The sequence below is a fragment of the Pezoporus wallicus genome, unplaced genomic scaffold (assembly GCF_028554395.1).
Source record: "Pezoporus wallicus isolate ANWC-B61680 ecotype Strahan unplaced genomic scaffold, APGP_CSIRO_Pwel_v1 contig_749, whole genome shotgun sequence".
Lineage (NCBI taxonomy): Eukaryota > Metazoa > Chordata > Aves > Psittaciformes > Psittacidae > Pezoporus > Pezoporus wallicus.
This window is the reverse complement of record NW_026641327.1, coordinates 956,194-973,133: the sequence shown is the minus strand read 5'-3', so window position 1 is coordinate 973,133 and position 16,940 is coordinate 956,194. Positions and strand designations below refer to the sequence as shown.

At 42.5% G+C, this 16,940-nt stretch overlaps 1 protein-coding gene across 1 annotated transcript in view; it reads right to left on the bottom strand.

The window, feature by feature from the left end:
- Positions 1 to 965: 965 nt before the first annotated feature.
- The window catches only part of LOC130606589 (dynein axonemal heavy chain 5-like), a 459,050-nt gene continuing 443,075 nt past the window's right edge, over positions 966 to 16,940 (bottom strand). Inside the window, exon 64 of the transcript XR_008974019.1 lies at positions 966 to 1,003. The gene's annotated coding sequence lies outside the window, so the exon portion shown is untranslated. The remainder of the gene's footprint in view (positions 1,004 to 16,940) is intronic.

Here is a 16,940-nt window from a genome sequence, read left to right as displayed (position 1 = left end):
CTCATATCAGGTGAGGGAAAAGTCTGAATAGGGTAAATAGAAATAATATCTATCTATCTTTCAGTCTCACACACACAAATGGATAGTGGTTGTGCTTAAATAGAAAAATTCAAATACTATTCATGAGCTAGATTTCCCTCTCATGAACATCCCACATCTGATTTTACAGCAAGCCCCCCCAGCCTTGCTTGTAGTCTATGATGATTTTTTCTCTAAACCTTATCTAGTAGTCCCTCCCAGATTTCCTTGCTGCTCACTGTCAGAACATTGTATTAGGTGACACATTGCTATAGTTTTCATGTACCCTTTCACACAGCATGACAGGAAGGAGGTCTAGGTCCGGAAGACTTGATCAAAACTTCAGGCAAAAAGATCGTGCCTTCTGAAACAGTCCTCAGGTTTACACGTGCCATCAAGCACTGGGAGAAGGAACCCAAAAGACAAACCAGGCAGGTTCCCATTGTTTTTCTTTTAAGAGTTTATATGTAAGCAAATTTAGACATTATTTTATCAGCTCTTCAACAGACCATCCTGGGTTACCCATCCTGATAATGACTTGCTTTGTAGGACTTTAAAGCCAGAGAAGCCAGATGTAGCTTTGCAATTGTTGTGGCTTAAAACCAGCCATACAACTCGTTCACTCACTCCCCCCTTTTTGCCCTCCCCCTGATCCTGGAGGGATGGGAAGGAGAATCAAAAGAATGCAACTCCCACGGGTTGAGATAAGAACAGTTTAGTAGCTAAGGTATAACACAAACCACTGCTGCTGCCACCAATAATAATAATAATGATAAAGGAAATAACAAGGGAAGAGAACACAACACCTCACCACCCACCGACTGATAACTCAGCCCTCCCAAGCCCAACCAAGCAGCACCGATACCTCATCCAACCCCACAGTCCTAGCCCTTCCGGGTAACTCTCAGTTACATCCTGGACATGACGTGCTATGGTATGGAATACCTCTTTGGCTAGTTTGGGTCAGGTGTCCTGTCTCTGCTTCCTCCCAGCTTCCCTTCCTCCCTGGCAGAGCATGAGGCTCAGAAAGTCCTTGGTCAGACCAAACATTACTGAGCAACAACTAAAAACATCGGTGTTATCAGCGCTGTTCCCAGGCCGAAAGTCAAAAACACAGCGCTGCACCAGCTACTAAGAAGGAGAAAAAAATGACTGCTACTGCTGAACCCAGGACAGCAATAATTACAATTTTAACTGGACACGTATGTGATCAAAAAAAGAATCATGTCATCACAGCCAGAAAATAAAGGCAGCCCCCTGCTTTTAACAGAGGAGAGAATTGCTGTGCTGGATATCCATGAGAAGACAGAAATGTTTCTACCTCAGAGTGGAATATACTGCTGTGCTTATACAGTACAAGTGTAGAGTTAGTGTGATGTCCCTTGGTGGTCTATGGGCTTCCCCTCTGCCAGACACATCCTGTGTGATAAAAAATTAAGAGATGAAATTTAGAGGCTTAGTTTTTTACAAAACCTGTTTGGTGTGAAATTCTGGAGGGATAGTATTTGCAAATGGTGTTAGAAGTGGTCAGAAATTATTAACTGATCCTGCACATCTGCTTTGCGTCATTGGCATTGAAAGAACTTAACTTTCTTACTTCATTAAATCAGCAGGAAAAAAAAATATTTCCAGTGTTTCCAGCCTTTTAAAAGTGACTGTGACCCCAATAGCATCTGATTTTTTATGACTGGCCACTGTGGCCTCTGTAGTAAATGTAGAAATAGCCAAGGCAAAGGAATAGAGAAAAAGACCCTCTCCTGGGTCTGCCTGTACTGGAAATTTAGATTATTATTCTTAATGGAGCACTAAGCAGACTTAACTTCTCTTTAACAAAAGAAATAAGGAAAAGATGCACCTGAATTTGGGGTAAGCCTGCAAAATGTTGTCAAGTCAGTGGTTATATTAAGAAGCACAGGTTCATTTCCTTGGTGGCGATCCTGTGAATGAAAGATTAGTCTGTTATACCTGTATTGTACCTGCATTTTTAAAAGGCTATGGGCCTCGACACTCAGGATGGTTATCAAAGTCAAACTTGTCATTTTTACTTACCGATTCTCATGTCTAATTACAATGCTGTGCTGTTCAATTGCAAATCCTTGAGGGACTACACCCTCCCAAACGCCAAATGTGTTGCTGAAGTGATTTCTAATGCATAAAAAAAATTCCAGTGTTCCAGACTCCCAGAACAGATTTTCCTAGCAGTTATACTTGCACAAATCCCAAACTGGAAGCAGAGCTGTTTCTATTAAACAGATAGTCCTTTGAACACCAGACCTCAGGAGGCCTGCTTGCTCTTGGTGGGATCTCCCTGCTTAGGTGCAGTCAACAGAGACACATTCTGATGAAGACTAGGCTCCCGAGCATCTAATAAGTTATGAATTCCAGCCTTCCTGAAGCTGAGTCAGAGATAGCATCTAACAGACTGTTTGATGTCATAGAATCATAGAATAGTTAGGGTTGGAAAGGACCTTAAGATCATCAAGTTCCAACCCCCCGCCATGGGCAGGGACGTCTCACACTAAACCATATCACCCAAGGCTTCGTCCAACCTGGCCTTGAACACCGCCAGGGATGGAGCATTCACAACCTCCCTGGGCAACCCATTCCAGTGCCTCACCACCCCCACAGTAAAGAACTTCTTCCTTATATCCAGTTTAAATCTCCCCTCTTTAAGTTTTGACCCATTACCCTTGTCCTATCACTACAGTCCCTAATGAAGAGTCCCTCCCCAGCATCCTTATAGGCCCCCATCAGATACTGGAAGGCTACTATGAGATCTCCACGCAGCCTTCTCTTCTCCAGGCTGAACAGCCCCAACTTTCTCAGCTTATCTTCATGCAGGAAGTGCTCCAGTCCCCTGATCATCCTCGTGGCCCTCCTCTGGACTTGTTCCAACAGTTCCATGTCCTTTTTATGTTGAGGACACCAGAACTGCACACAGTACTCTAGGTGAGGTCTCACAAGAGCAGAGTAGAGGGGCAGGATCACCTCCTTTGACCTGCTGGTCATTCTCCTTTTGATGCAGCCCAGGATATGGTTGACTTCCTGGGCTGTGAGCGCACACTGAAGCCAGCTCATGTTCATTTTCTTATTGACCAACACCCCGAAGTCCTTCTCCACAGGGCTGCTCTGAATCTCTTCTCTGCCCAACCTGTAGCTGTGCCTGGGATTGCTCTGACCCAGGTGTAGGACCTTGCACTTGTCATGGTTAAACTTCATGAGGTTGGCATCAGCCCACCTCACAAGCGTGTCAAGGTCCCTCTGGATGGCATTCCTTCCCTCCAGCATATCAACCGAACCACAGAGCTTAGTGTCATCGGCAAACTTGCTGAGGGCGCACTCAATCCCAGCGTCCATGTCAGTGACAAAGATGTTGAACAAATGTCAACCAGGATGAGGTGTCTTAGATGAGGGCACTGATGGCCACGGCTATATGAGCAAGCAAGTGCAGACTAGTAGGACTGGGTCTGTAGAGAGGAACAGGACAGAAGTCTCTGCTGTCTACACTTTGGGGATTTTTGAGCATCTCTTTCCTGGTCTTATGGACTATATGCTCATATGTGACAGAATTATATTAAAGACAATCCTGGAGAGCATCTCCCAGTGCAATTTCATCTGAAAGGAATTCGTTTTGTACACCCTGAGACCACCCAAAGACATGAAACTACACAAAGCAAGAGCAGGCATATAGGAAAATTGCTTCAAAAGTAGTACTTGAAAAAAGTACTAGAGTACTACCCATACACATGGTCTCTCTCTTTTCTCATCTGTTTTCTTTGAATGTACAGGAAAATCACATCTTTGAAACATCTGTCTTTTTGTTTTCAAATTTGGTGGAAATGTACTGACAGATAGAGAGTCCTTGGCTGTGACTTGTGTTCAAAGGTTGTTACAGGGAAAGTGAAGCACACACACAAAAAGCAGTATCACATACTCTACATAAATTAATTGGGAGCACTATAGATTTACATGGCCTTTCCTAGTGTACGTGTGTGTGTAAAGATTAACTTTTAAGCCCAGGATGTCATGCCTACTCTGACTTCAGAGTAGACGTGGTGTTTTACCTAGGTCAGAGACTTGGGACCGTTGTGTTTACAAAGTGCAAATTCATTTAACTCAGTTGATCTGAGAAAGGCTCCTGATAAAAAGACGTTATTAGGGATAGCTGTTCATTATGCATACCCATAGCTTCTCAGAGAAACTCATTCTTGGCATCCTGCTGTGACAGACATTAGGCATTATGCAGTAAAGCTGCACTGCTGGGACCACATTTGCATTATTAAATGAATTAGAGTATTACTTAAAGCAGTCCCATAGCTGTGATCACCACCCCCAAACGGAGGCAAATGTGTCCAGAAAATGTTACAGAACACCTCTTTCTGTTTGGAAAGAGGACTGTGTCCTCAGTCATCTGTCAGAGTAAATCAGACTGGCACTGGCATCTATAAAATACAATATAAGGGAGGCCTCAGAAATTTTACATCAATAGCCAAGTACTTGTTATCAAAAGCAAAGCAGTAATAGATACCGCTTATAAAACATTATGATAGTGAGTTTTTAGAGTTTTTTTTCTCCACTACACAAAGCCTGCAGCACCACTGAAACATGTCTGCATCCAAGCTTTGGCACGGACCCTTCTCCCATTAAACTGCCTGAACCACTGATGACCTGACCATGTCAGCATACAGCCAGGTGCTACTCAGCCAGCCACGAGCAACTGGCACTTAAGGTGAAGTCAGGAAAAGCCTTTAAGCAATCTTTACATAGCCATCTGTTCTCTGGGAAGTTCCCTCTTCATCTTGGCACAAGTTTAAGTAGGTGTGTGGAAAGCATCTTTTCCAGTTTGAACTGAAGAAAACTAGAAGGACTCACATGGTCAGCATTTTTTGGGAGACCACAAAGTGAGCTGAAGCATTTTACTTCCCTAAATGGCAGCATGGCCATCCAGGGACACTTAAACTTTTCCAGCCCTTATCAAGGCAATTTTAAACGCAACTCTAGTAAAGTAATGTATTTGACTTTGAACCTTTGTGAATGAGGAAGCTTCCCATGTACAGTGCAGTTAAAATATTTTCCCTATTTCTACGCAGCTACAGCCTGCCACCTTTTAGCCTGTGTTTCTGCCCGACTTACTTCATTATTCAAGCCACAGAGTGTGCAGAATGTGGGTCGTGGCCACCTTTAGAAATGCTGGCTGCGTCTCTTGCCGCTTCTCTGAATCACATCCCCAGTGAGATTTCAGGAGCTAAGCTGAAGCACGCTATAGCCCGGGGCTGGTAGTACGGCTGAATAGTAAATGAAGGAATATGCTTTTATTCCAGCAAAGGTTTAACAGTTCAGATATCATGTGGTGCAATTCAGGCATCCTGGAAAGGCATGTGAGGAAAACCAGGAAGGAAAACTGAGTTGCAAGCACGTCCTGGCCATACAAAGGGAAGAGAAATGGGTGGTGGCCCAATGCAATCAGATGGTCCATTTTAGAGTACAAATACCAAATTCAATAACATTTTAGAAAAAAAATGATAAAAATCATGCACTTTAGAAGCACACAGTCCCTGTTTGAAAGGAAGGTGTCTTTTTACCCCCTACAGTAGCTATTACTGCAAGCTGTGAGCAAACAGATGACTTGAACTCAGTTTGTAATTTCAAAGTTATCACCATAATCACAATTACACAGAGACAAACACAGTAACGTATAGATCCTAGCTGTTACTAAGCTCTTTGAAAAGCAAATCAGAAAGGAAGTTACAAGTCTAGCAAATAAAAAACCCCAGGAGCCTAAACATTTTATGAAATCTGTGTCGAAATGCTTGAACTGTGGGGATGGGACTTTGGGCTATTGAAGGTCTACTGAAGAACATCAAGGGTTCACTCAGAACAAATAGGCTGAACTGATCCAGCAGTTCAGGGCTGCCAAAAGGGGCAGTCGTACGCCTTCTACTCCTCCCTTTCCTTTTTGTCACTCTATTCTCCTATTTGTCACTGCTATACTCCAATTTTCCACAGCTAACTTGGTACTATCAGACCTTTCAAGGAATCACAGAATCATAGAATAGTTAGGGTTGGAAAGGACCTTAAGATCATCAAGTTCCAACCCCCCTGCCGTGGGCAGGGACGTCTCACACTAGACCATGTCACCCAAGGCTCTGACCAACCTGGCCTTGAACACCGCCAGGGATGGAGCATTCACAACCTCCCTGAGCAACCCATTCCAGTGCCTCACCGCCCTTACAGTAAAGAACTTCTTCCTTATATCCAGTTTAAATCTCCCCTCTTTAAGTTTTGACCCATTACCCTTGTCCTATCACTACAGTCCCTAATGAAGAGTCCATCCCCAGCATCCCTATAGGCCCCCATCAGATACTGGAAGGCTGCTATGAGGTCTCCATGCAGCCTTCTCTTCTCCAGGCTGAACAGCCCCAACTTCCTCAGCCTGTCTTCACACGGGAGGTGCTCCAGTCCCCTGATCATCCTCGTGGCCCTCCTCTGGACTTGTTCCAACAGTTCCATGTCCTTCTTATGTTGAGGACACCAGAACTGCACACAGTACTCCAGGTGAGGTCTCACAAGAGCAGAGGACAGGGGCAGGATCACCTCCTTCTACCTGCTGGTCACGCTCCTTTTGATGCAGCCCAGGATGCAGTTGGCTTTCTGAGCTGCGAGCGCACACTGAAGCCAGCTCATGTTCATTTTCTCATCAACCAGCACCCCCAAGTCGTTCTCTGCAGGCTGCTCTGAATCTCTTCTCTGCCCAACCTGTAGCTGTGCCTGGGTGTAGGACCCAGGTGTAGGACCTTGCACTTGGCATGGTTAAACTTCATGAGGTTGGCATCAGCCCACCTCACAAGCATGTCAAGGTCCCTCTGGATGGCATTCCTTCCCTCCAGCATTATCAACCGAACCACAGAGCTTGGTGTCATCAGCAAACTTGCTGAGGGTGCACTCAATCCCACTGTCCATGTCAGCAACAAAGATGTTGAACAAGACCAGTCCCAACCCCAATCCCTGAGGGACACCACTCGTTACTGGTCTCAGCTGGACATTGAGCCATTGACCACAACTCTTTGCATGCGGCCATCCAGCCAGTTCTTTATCCACTGAGTGGTCCATCCATCAAATTGATGTCTCTCCAATTTAGAGACAAGGATGTCATGCAGGTGGCCAAGCACATGGAAGTGGTGGAAATTAAACCAGAAATAGAACACTTTTTTAGCAGTAGCAAGCTGTGAAGTGAGCTCAGCCGTCTCATCTGATTGCATCTTCAGTCCTTCTGAATACAACACAAGAAAAACACTGTTCTTGAAAAAATATGATGAGGTTTTCAAACAGCAATAGATGGCCTTTATTATTCTTGCGAAGTCGTATGAAGGTGCAACACAGTACAGTCTGGCTCAAAATTTGTACAGTTCCCTTGTGCTAATTAACAGTGGTCTTTCATTGTACCAGTTCCAAGATTCTGCCTGAAATTTCAAGTGTTTTTGAAGACTACTGTAATTTCTTACTTGAAATGAAGGGCCAACAGCTTAATATATAACTTGTAGCTGTTGTCAGCTCTTTAACCTTGTACAGAAGTGAATGGGTAATTCCTCTTTGCCAGTGAAAGTGTAAAAATATCTTAAAATGACCTTGTGCCAATTTTATGGTAAAAAGTCACACTCCAGTAAAGCTACACAGCTAGTAACAGCGTTGACCTTTTGTTCTTAGCCATTTGACTGAAACACAATTATGCAACCTTAGATTCAAAGCATAGTCGAGTGAACACATATGCTTAAATAAAATAAGGGGATAAACCAAAGGGGCCATGGTAGTGAGGACCAGCCAGGCAGAGGCAGAGCGAGCTAAGCCCTGCTCCTGGCAGCCCTGAGGAAGAGCTGTTCTAATTTTATCCAACTGTTTCTTGGCTGGTTGTAACATTTTTGTTATCAGAAAAGACTTCTTTATTTGGACAAAGAGTGACTAAGAAGGAGTGATTTATTCACATTAACAGACAGTCAGTACTAATGACTCATTAGAATATGATCAGAGAGGGTTTGTAACCCTGCAGGCCTGTGAACACGGCTGAGCAAACCAATAGAAGAAGAAAAAAGAGTTTGTGTTTGAAAATTTGTTTTAGAAATATAAGCCACATAAGAAGGTCATTAGTTGTCAGGAGACTAGACTGGCTAGTGGGTATTCCTATTCAAGGAATGAGCATATTAAGATTTGTCAGACTACAGCATCTTTTGCTGTATAAAACCTGAGACTAAGCTGCAAACAAAGGCTAAAGGGCCTTACACATGGCCCATGGAGCAGTCTTGGGCTCTTAACGACTTGGAGGTGCCAGCTCAGTTACTCATGCTTCATAAAGAAACAAAGGAGATTTCGTAAAATGCAGTTCATCAAGCTGTGCTCAGGGAGCCGAAGGCTGAAACATGCCCTTTAGTTTCATTCTGTCAGGGTAGAATCTACCTGCTGTAGTACTGTGAAAGCTGTCAGAAGTAATTTGGACTTTATGCAATTCCTCTACTACAGCCTCTTGCTAGTTTTTAACACAAGCAGGCTCATCTAGATAAGAAATCCTGCTTCTGACGACTCTTGATCTAGCAGGTTTCCTGATTTCCACTCGATGCCAACTATGGAAGACCGTTCTTCTCTAAAGAAAATGCTGCAGAGCTCTCTCAACAGAGAAAATTCCACTGCCTTCTGACTCAGCCATCATAAAAAAAAGGTTTGCTTTGATGTAAAATTGTTCCTGAATGCACATAAACAGGCAGGGTTTGAAATTTTGGTGCATGATTTGTCCTTTGGGCACAGTTTACTGTCTCAGGCAGTAATTGTGTTTTGAAACGCTTGATTTCATTGTACTTCTTTCTGCCGCTGGACTGGATTAAGTCCAAGTGAGCTCTTATCCTCTTCTGTAACCAGGCTGGTCTCACATCCACCATAACCAGAGTGGTGGCTCTGCATTTTAAAGAAAGAAGCTACTTTTAATCTCCTAGCTCATAAACGATCATCGTCACAGTCTCTTCAAAAGGCTCCAACAGCCAGAAGCAGGATCACACTGCAAGTTTAATCTTCTCCTTATCACTCATCCTGGGGAAGGATTGCTACAGGAAACAACATCCCGCTCAGCACCGCAGGCTGGAAATCCTGGCTCTTGCCATGGGCAGTGATAGACCCAGTGCTGTGTTCAGCACTGCTTTTGCAGGCAGCCTGGTTGCCTCCCACTGCTGTGAGAGAGCCGTGGTGGCTCTGCCCACGCAGGCACAGCGGGATGGACTGGAAATCACCGGGAGACTGTCATGGTCCATTCCACAGGCATGGTAAGTAAACAGAAGATAATAGCTGTGAGTTTCCATCTGCGCATGGGAGTTTCAGCATGGCCTGCTTCAATTTCAGGGCATCAGGAGAAATCTGCGTTTTGATTTGGTTGTTCAGACTTCAGAGCAGCTGCTGTAAACATGATGTGCCTGAATGTTTCTTCTGGGCAAATGCTGGTGACAGTACAACTCACAAATTCTGCTAAAACAGATTGTCTTCCATCTTCCTGTTCACCCTTCTTAGGGCTAACTGACTAGTCATTAATCCTCAAAATGTAAGACAGCTATGGGTCTCTTTCATTTGCACCTAGCTTTCTCTAATCCAAAATGATTGTTCCAGAGCCAAAAATAGCTGCTGCACATATCCAGCTGTCCTTTTATTTTACCAGGGATGATCTAAATTCCAGGGGGGTCAGCAACATGCTGAATGGTTTTCTCCTAAATATCTGTGGCCCACTGTATTTCTCTCCCCATTGATAAAATTTTCTCAGGGCCCATCACTGGCTTCAAAGCTCCTTGTGGCAGTGGAGCACAGAAACCAAATCACAGCAAAAGGAAAAATCAACATTTAGAGGACGTAAGAGCGACACTGAACTCGGCTACTTACTTAAAACTTTGCCAAGGAGGGAAACAGTAAACTGTTAATGATGTTAACATTGCAACCCAGAAGACAGGATTTTATCCCATTCCTGGAAGGTCAGCTATGCTCTAATTTCCAAGTGAGAACAATGTTTCACAGCAAAGATGAGCAGGGGCAAACATACACCAGTGGTGACCTTCCACTTCATTCAAGTTGAGTCCAGTGCACACATTGCTGCTCTATTTTAAGGGGAAGGTAAAACGACCTATTTTTTAAACCCAAATTTTAATTTGGAGGTCTTTTACGAGTTCCCAGCATCCAGTCTGAAAGCATGTGCCTGGAGACATCATGACTTAGTCACAGATTCATTATAGATAAAATCAAGCAGCTTAGCTATGAAACACCAGACTGTTCTCCCATTTACCGGGTCCAAAACCTCTTTTTGATTTCAAAACCTATTGCACAAACACAGGAAGCATGATGACTATAACAATGTGCTCTTGAACATCAAACTCTACTCCCAAAAAGACTTTTTTGTCTGACCCCTAAAAAAAAGAAAAATCTCCCATCTCTCTCCTGCCAAGGCTATGTTTACATTAGCTAGCTCTGTGATGCAGCTGGAGTGAATCCAACTTTGCAGATTGCAATTCAAGGTTGCAGTGATGATCCACCATTGACATTAGACATATCTCAGCTTTTGTCTGACTGCACTGACTGCCTGATAGTGGCTGGAGCACACTTAGTGCAGTACTGAAGCATACCATTTGATGAAACCAAACCAAACATTTGGTTTACTTTCATCCAGGAGGCAGTTTTTGCAGAGACCTTAAGAAGACCTCATCCACACATGCCAAGACCTCTCTGTGATGTGAACCAAAGTGCAATAAGTGGACACAATCAGGAGAATTGGTTCAGAAGCATAATTTTGACCTGAGCTACATCATTAATGACAGCACAGTCTGAGTGAGCCAGCATCTGCCTGGGCTTAGCTAACCAGAGGTAGATTTTAAGGACAATGTCAAAAAATGGGCAGCTTCTGTCTGTAAAGGCTGATGCGACGCATGAGGGCCAGCACTCCCTGCTGGCAGAAGAACCTTTCCACCATGGGTGCACTACTTCCTTAATAAGGGACACTTTTATTTCATTCATCAGAAGGATATGGAGAAGGCCAAACCATTCAGTCAAACGCTACTGGCATGAATTTTGCCAGCCAGCACCACCAGATCTATTTGCTGAATAAACCCTGTTTCTGGCTGGAGTTCACCCTGAGGAAATAAAATCCTTCAAAAAAGTCTAAGGAAAAAACATACAAAAAAATATAATTTTCTGTTATTCTGTGTAGATCCTGAATTACAGACTTGAAATACAAATTCATGGGTTTGGTGTTGCCTTTGAGCCATTGACTATTGAAGACTGATGCTCCCCACACTTCATTTATGCATTTGTAACCCAGTTAAGGAAATGGCATGCAAAGAAAAACATTCAAAGGTTTCACATAGAGCTATGTGAATAGACTATTTGAAGTCCAATATGCTTTATTGCACAGTGAGTACTGTGGGAAGGGCAGAAACATGAAACCAGCCCTTCTGGTTTCTATTTTTTCTTACTTAAGTAGCAGCTTTACTAGAGTTTTATGGAAGTTTCATGACAGGCCTGGCATCCTATAAATAAAGGAGACCCTCAGCAACTGAGGGTTTTACTGTGTCACTGATGTATTCTCCAACAAACGCTATCACATTGTACAAATAAGAGTTGTGGCCTTTTGAGGGAAGTGGAAAGCAAGCTGGGACCCTTCCCAGCTTGAGAGAAAGACCATGTGGGCGTTCCAGAGACAGTACATCCTCCAGAAGACCCTGATGTGGAAATTCCTTCTGGTTTCTGAAGACCAGGAACAGCTTAAACAAGCGTGATGAGTACTCACTCCTAGAGAGATTTATGAGTGATTGAATTAAATCCTGAACCCCAAATTTTGTATGTTTGTTCATAAACTTCATATGGAAAGGATTTCAGCTGCTGCTGAAGTGTAAGAAAGATGTTACATTAGGTATCTTCCAGAAAAGCTCTATCTGACTTCCAAGGCCTTCAGCTAGAATTACCCTTTGTAAAGACTGTGCTGCCCTACCTGATTAAAACGTCATATACAGTCAAGTATGATACCTGTCTATGGACAGACACTAAAGAGGTAAGTGATCATGAGTTAGGGTTGGCTATGGCCCTCACATATTTCTATTTATTGAATTATATATCTATATATATGGTGACCATAACTTTAAAGATGACTGAAATATCTCACCTGCAAAACAAGAGATACCCCTTCACTGCAGAAGAATTCTACCTAGATCAAAATATATAAAAGCTTTCCAGTTTTTCATGCTGGATTGTCAGAAATAGGATTGCATATTAAAAGGGAAAATCATAAAAATAAAGTCCAGCATTTCTGCTAAGTAACAGCTTATTTTTTTAGTAAGAAAAAAGGCCAAGTGACTGCTACGGAAGCAATGAAAAGTGTGCTGAGCAAAGAATGATTTTGACAGTAGATTATTTAATATGAAATGGGTGACCATTTTTCCTATAACTTGTAGAGAAAAAAGGTTTTATATAATTAAAAAATTATATAAAATTATATATTATAGCTCCTTCTTTAAAAAAGAAAATAATTAAAGACTTTGATGAAAATGATGTACTTTTCTCAGTGGCCTCTGATACTTTCGATAATTGTAATTAAACAGTTATCATGGTCATGTTAATATAGGCTTACAAGGGGAATATTCTAGCAACTTTGTTAATAAATACAAGAATATTTTCTTTTATCTAACTGCTCAGATCATATGCTGCTTAAATCAATGACATACATAACTGATAACCCTTGATCTGAAAGTCACTCTCATATGGCCAAAAGTCTAGGAATTTCAGAATATGTTTCATTTTGTCAGCAGAATACAGAAATATTCTGAGGCTTATTCACCAAAAATCGTTTTCTGTATGTAATGCCATTGAAAGGCACTTAAAAGCTTTTCCAACTTCTCTAAGTTGCTTCTCTATGTTAGGTGAAGATTTATCAAATGCAATATTTAAATTGGTTAAAGATGATGAAGGTGTGGATAGCTACCAAACCACTTTTGGTAATTGAATGCTACTTATTTTCTTCTACATTGTGTTAAAAGCCTTTTAATGCTGTAATCTTAGAGCAATTTAATTTTATATGCTGAGGGTTCTGAAATGACGCAGTTCCTGCAGAGAGTGTTATGACACAGAGCTGATGACAAATTCTTTTGTAACTTTCATCTAAGAAACACATTAAAACAAAGGACAAGGTGTGAGAAGGGATTAACTCAGTAGCATTTCTGTATCAGATTTTCAGCCACATCCTGTAGAAAAAAGTATCACTTTTCAGCATGTCATAAGTAGGACTGAAGAGCTGAAATGTGACAAAAAGCTGGAACTGGATTGTTTAATAATAATGTGTATGAAGAATAGTAAGTGTTGAGAGATTCAGTAGAGAATTATCTAAGGGAGCTGTGAATGTACACCTAAAGCTTACAGAACTCCTTCTTAAGCCATTTTCTGATTATCTTTCTTTTGCATAGTTATCCTCTTTCCTTCCATCTGAAGGTGATCACATCATTTCAGTGGCTCTTGCTAAGTCCAGAGTTTTTAAATCTGAGAAGTTTTACCTACATCTTCAAATACCCACTGCAATGAGTTTCTATTGCATTCCTGTGAAACCCATTACCATTTTGGTACTTTGGGAAGAGGTGGCACACAGAAAAGACATATGGGCTCCATCAGTGCCTTCCTGCAAAACTTGGAGAGGTATGTATAATTCTGTAATGGCATAGTGGCTACCTTAGTCAGGCGTTACTTGGGAGGTAAGAATAAGAGCTATACAAGGGCAGCTCAGGAGTTGGTAGCTTTACATTGAACGTGGAACAACGTACATCTTCAGACACATGACAAGGGGGTGGCTACACATCATTTCTCACTGGGCAGCCTTCCTCAGTAGTATCACCTATGGAAAGCCTTCCAAAGGTGAAATGACTTATTTCTTGTACTTCTCAGAAAAAGTGTTTTATCTCTCAACCCGGAGGAAGTGCTCTCCAGGCAGATCATCACTAAAAAAACCCAGGGAACCTTCTTGTTGCTATGGGGTGCTCACCCCTGACACAGAAATAGGGTTGCTGTCAAACACCACAGAACCAAAAGATGAGTATCAAAGGAAAAGAGCACAAGACAGCTGTAAAAAACAATTCCGCAGCTTGGTTCCCAGCTCTCTACCATTCCCCCTACTTCACAACAGCTGCTGTATAGACCTGTGGCAGATTTCCAGAATCTTCCCAGAAGCTGTTTTACCCTGTGAAAAATACCATATTTTCATTCCTATTTCCAATTTCAGAAGAAAACAGCATGAGGTTCTGTAGAATTTAACTCACAGTCTTCTAAACCCCAAGAAAGGTTTCCAAAAAGCACCTGGAATTTGCCATGGAGGAGGATCTATGTGAAGTTCAGTGCAACTGCAGTGGTGTAACCCAGAGCAGTGAAGACACAAGGCAATAGTGCAGCTGAAACTGCTCAGCTGTGACAGACACTTTGCACTTTCTATGTTCTGATGATGGCAGACATTCAGACTACTAAAGTTGGAGGCGGAATCTGAATACAGGTCAGCAGCAACTAACACAGAATGTAGGACCACTGAAATTTTCTGAGCCAAGCAGTTCCTACAGCATCCTAGTTTCACATGCCTTGGGTGTATCTCTATGGGATGAGAGCAGTAGCTGCTTGTCTCATGGGTAATGAGTGATTTCACACTCATTATTCTGGGTGCATTGAATAGTTATGCCATCCACTTAGCTAGCAGCAGTATCAGTCATCGGGGGAAGGGGTAAAGACCAGTATCAATGCTTGGACTTGGAGATCCTTCTAAACATTCTAAAAACCAAAATATGCATATTAGGGAAAATTACCCGTATGCATAAATTAATGGGTGCTTCTCCTAAGCGTCCCCATGCCTTATCCCCAAAGAACCTACAGACCCATATTTGTGTCCTCTCTCTGTCATAACAACACTGAACATTTCATCTGGGTAGTTTATTTACCCTTTCATCTCCCAAGTATAAATAGTTCAAGATGCTTGTGTTTTTGTGTAAGTGAAACTAGGACTAGGTATTCAGCAAAATAAAACCTCTGGCCCACTGACATGAGCTTCATGCCTCTGACCAGCCAGAGCTATTTTAAAAAATAGATGTGGACTCATTCCCTGGGAACCTGACGTATCTGGTGTCATCTTCAGCATCTTAGATGGTGCTAAGAAGTTTGGTTTTTTTAATTAAGATAGTACCTGGATGCCTGCTGTAAGGCCTGGTTATTTTCTATTCTGTCTCCCATGCTCTGTCATCCCTTGCTCTGAAGAAGTTATGTTAATCCACAAAACTGATAAAGGGGAATGAGAGCATGGGAAGTGAGTTGAATTTTTTCTGTGGGCTTGAGAACAATCTGCCAACAGAAACTCAGATAAAACACCAGTAAATCGGAAGTAATGAAGTGACAAAGTCCAGAATGCTTGCAAAAAATATGCCATCAGACACTATGCCATCAGAAAAATGGAAAGAAGAGTCAGTGTAAAATTAAACCAATCAACCAATAAACCCCCCAAACATGCAAACAAAAGCAACTTGTGTCTCACCTACACACTGTGCCAGTTCCTAATGTCATGGTTTATTTTGGCCTCTCAAATTGACAGAACAACAAACCCTGTGAGTCAGACTTGAATTCATGATCTCATTAGGTAAAAGTGAAAGACTCAATCTCCTTTTAACAGACTTGTTAAGTTTCTAGTTCACTACTTCATTAATTCACAAATTTGCTAACCCACAAACTCACTGACTCACATGTTCTCTAGTGCTTACATACAGCACAGGTCCCCAGCCCGGGGAAGGAGCGCTTCTCCTCCCTCCTACATCATGGTGTGGGCATTGCTGCTATAACACCAGGGAGCATGAAAACCCCAGCAGTCCTGCTGCTCTTGGATCCACTCCAAAAGTTTTTGGGGCAAGCTGGCACCCCTTCCAGCTTGGAAGCTTGGTCTGCACTGCCTCCATAAATCAATGGACTCCACAAAAATTGCCCACAGAGGCTGTTTTAAAAATACAGGAGATGATGGCTGCAGAAGATATCAGCTGCAGGTGATAATGGCTGCAGGACAGCCCTTATCTCTTCCTGTCCATTGTATCTGGCATACGTTGCTCTCACTTTCTTCTGATGGCACTGCTCCCAAGCATACACCAGGCTTACCATGAGCTCTGTATTAGGCAAAAAAAAACTGAGCCAACCACATGCTTTGCATTCCCCAGCTTATCTTTTCCCCTTCCCTTTCCTAGCCTTTCCCCTTCCCTTCCCATCCCTTCCTCTTCCCCTCAATCTTTATCTTTCTTCTCTCTTGCTTCCTTTTCCCCAACATCTCACATTCCCACAGCCAACATGTGCCTCCTACTCCAAGGCTTTAATACTTTTTCTCATTTTCTTGTCAAACAGTTTCTAACTCTTCTGCATCCATCCTCTCTCTCCTGACCTCAACCATCCTATGGACCTTCCTGCGACACAGGCCAGACAACCTCTCAGCTGGTCCATACTCAGTTGCCTCTCCTTGGAACCTGGGCAAGTGTCAATCTCTCCTCGCTACCTCAATCCTACAAGGACCACAGATTATGTAAAAAGAAAGGAAGTCAGTGTCTCATGTCCAAGAAGAAGGCAGTTTGCAGCATCCTCTGTTAAACAGAAACAGAAACTGTTGGCTGTGGAAGAAAAAATGCCAGTTAACATCAGGCAGGTGTTTGTGGAGACTGTGAAAGACAGTGATGGGAAGGTGGGGATTCTTAATAGTGGCTCTGATAATGTTTAAAAAAGAGGAATCCAAATACATATGCTGGGTGGAAACAAGGAACATAAAATGTCATTCAGCAAGGGTTCAACCAGTGGTGTTTAACAGCAATGTCTATGAATAAAAGCTTATACTGAAGTTTGTATTAGAAAGTAAAATACTCAGAAGT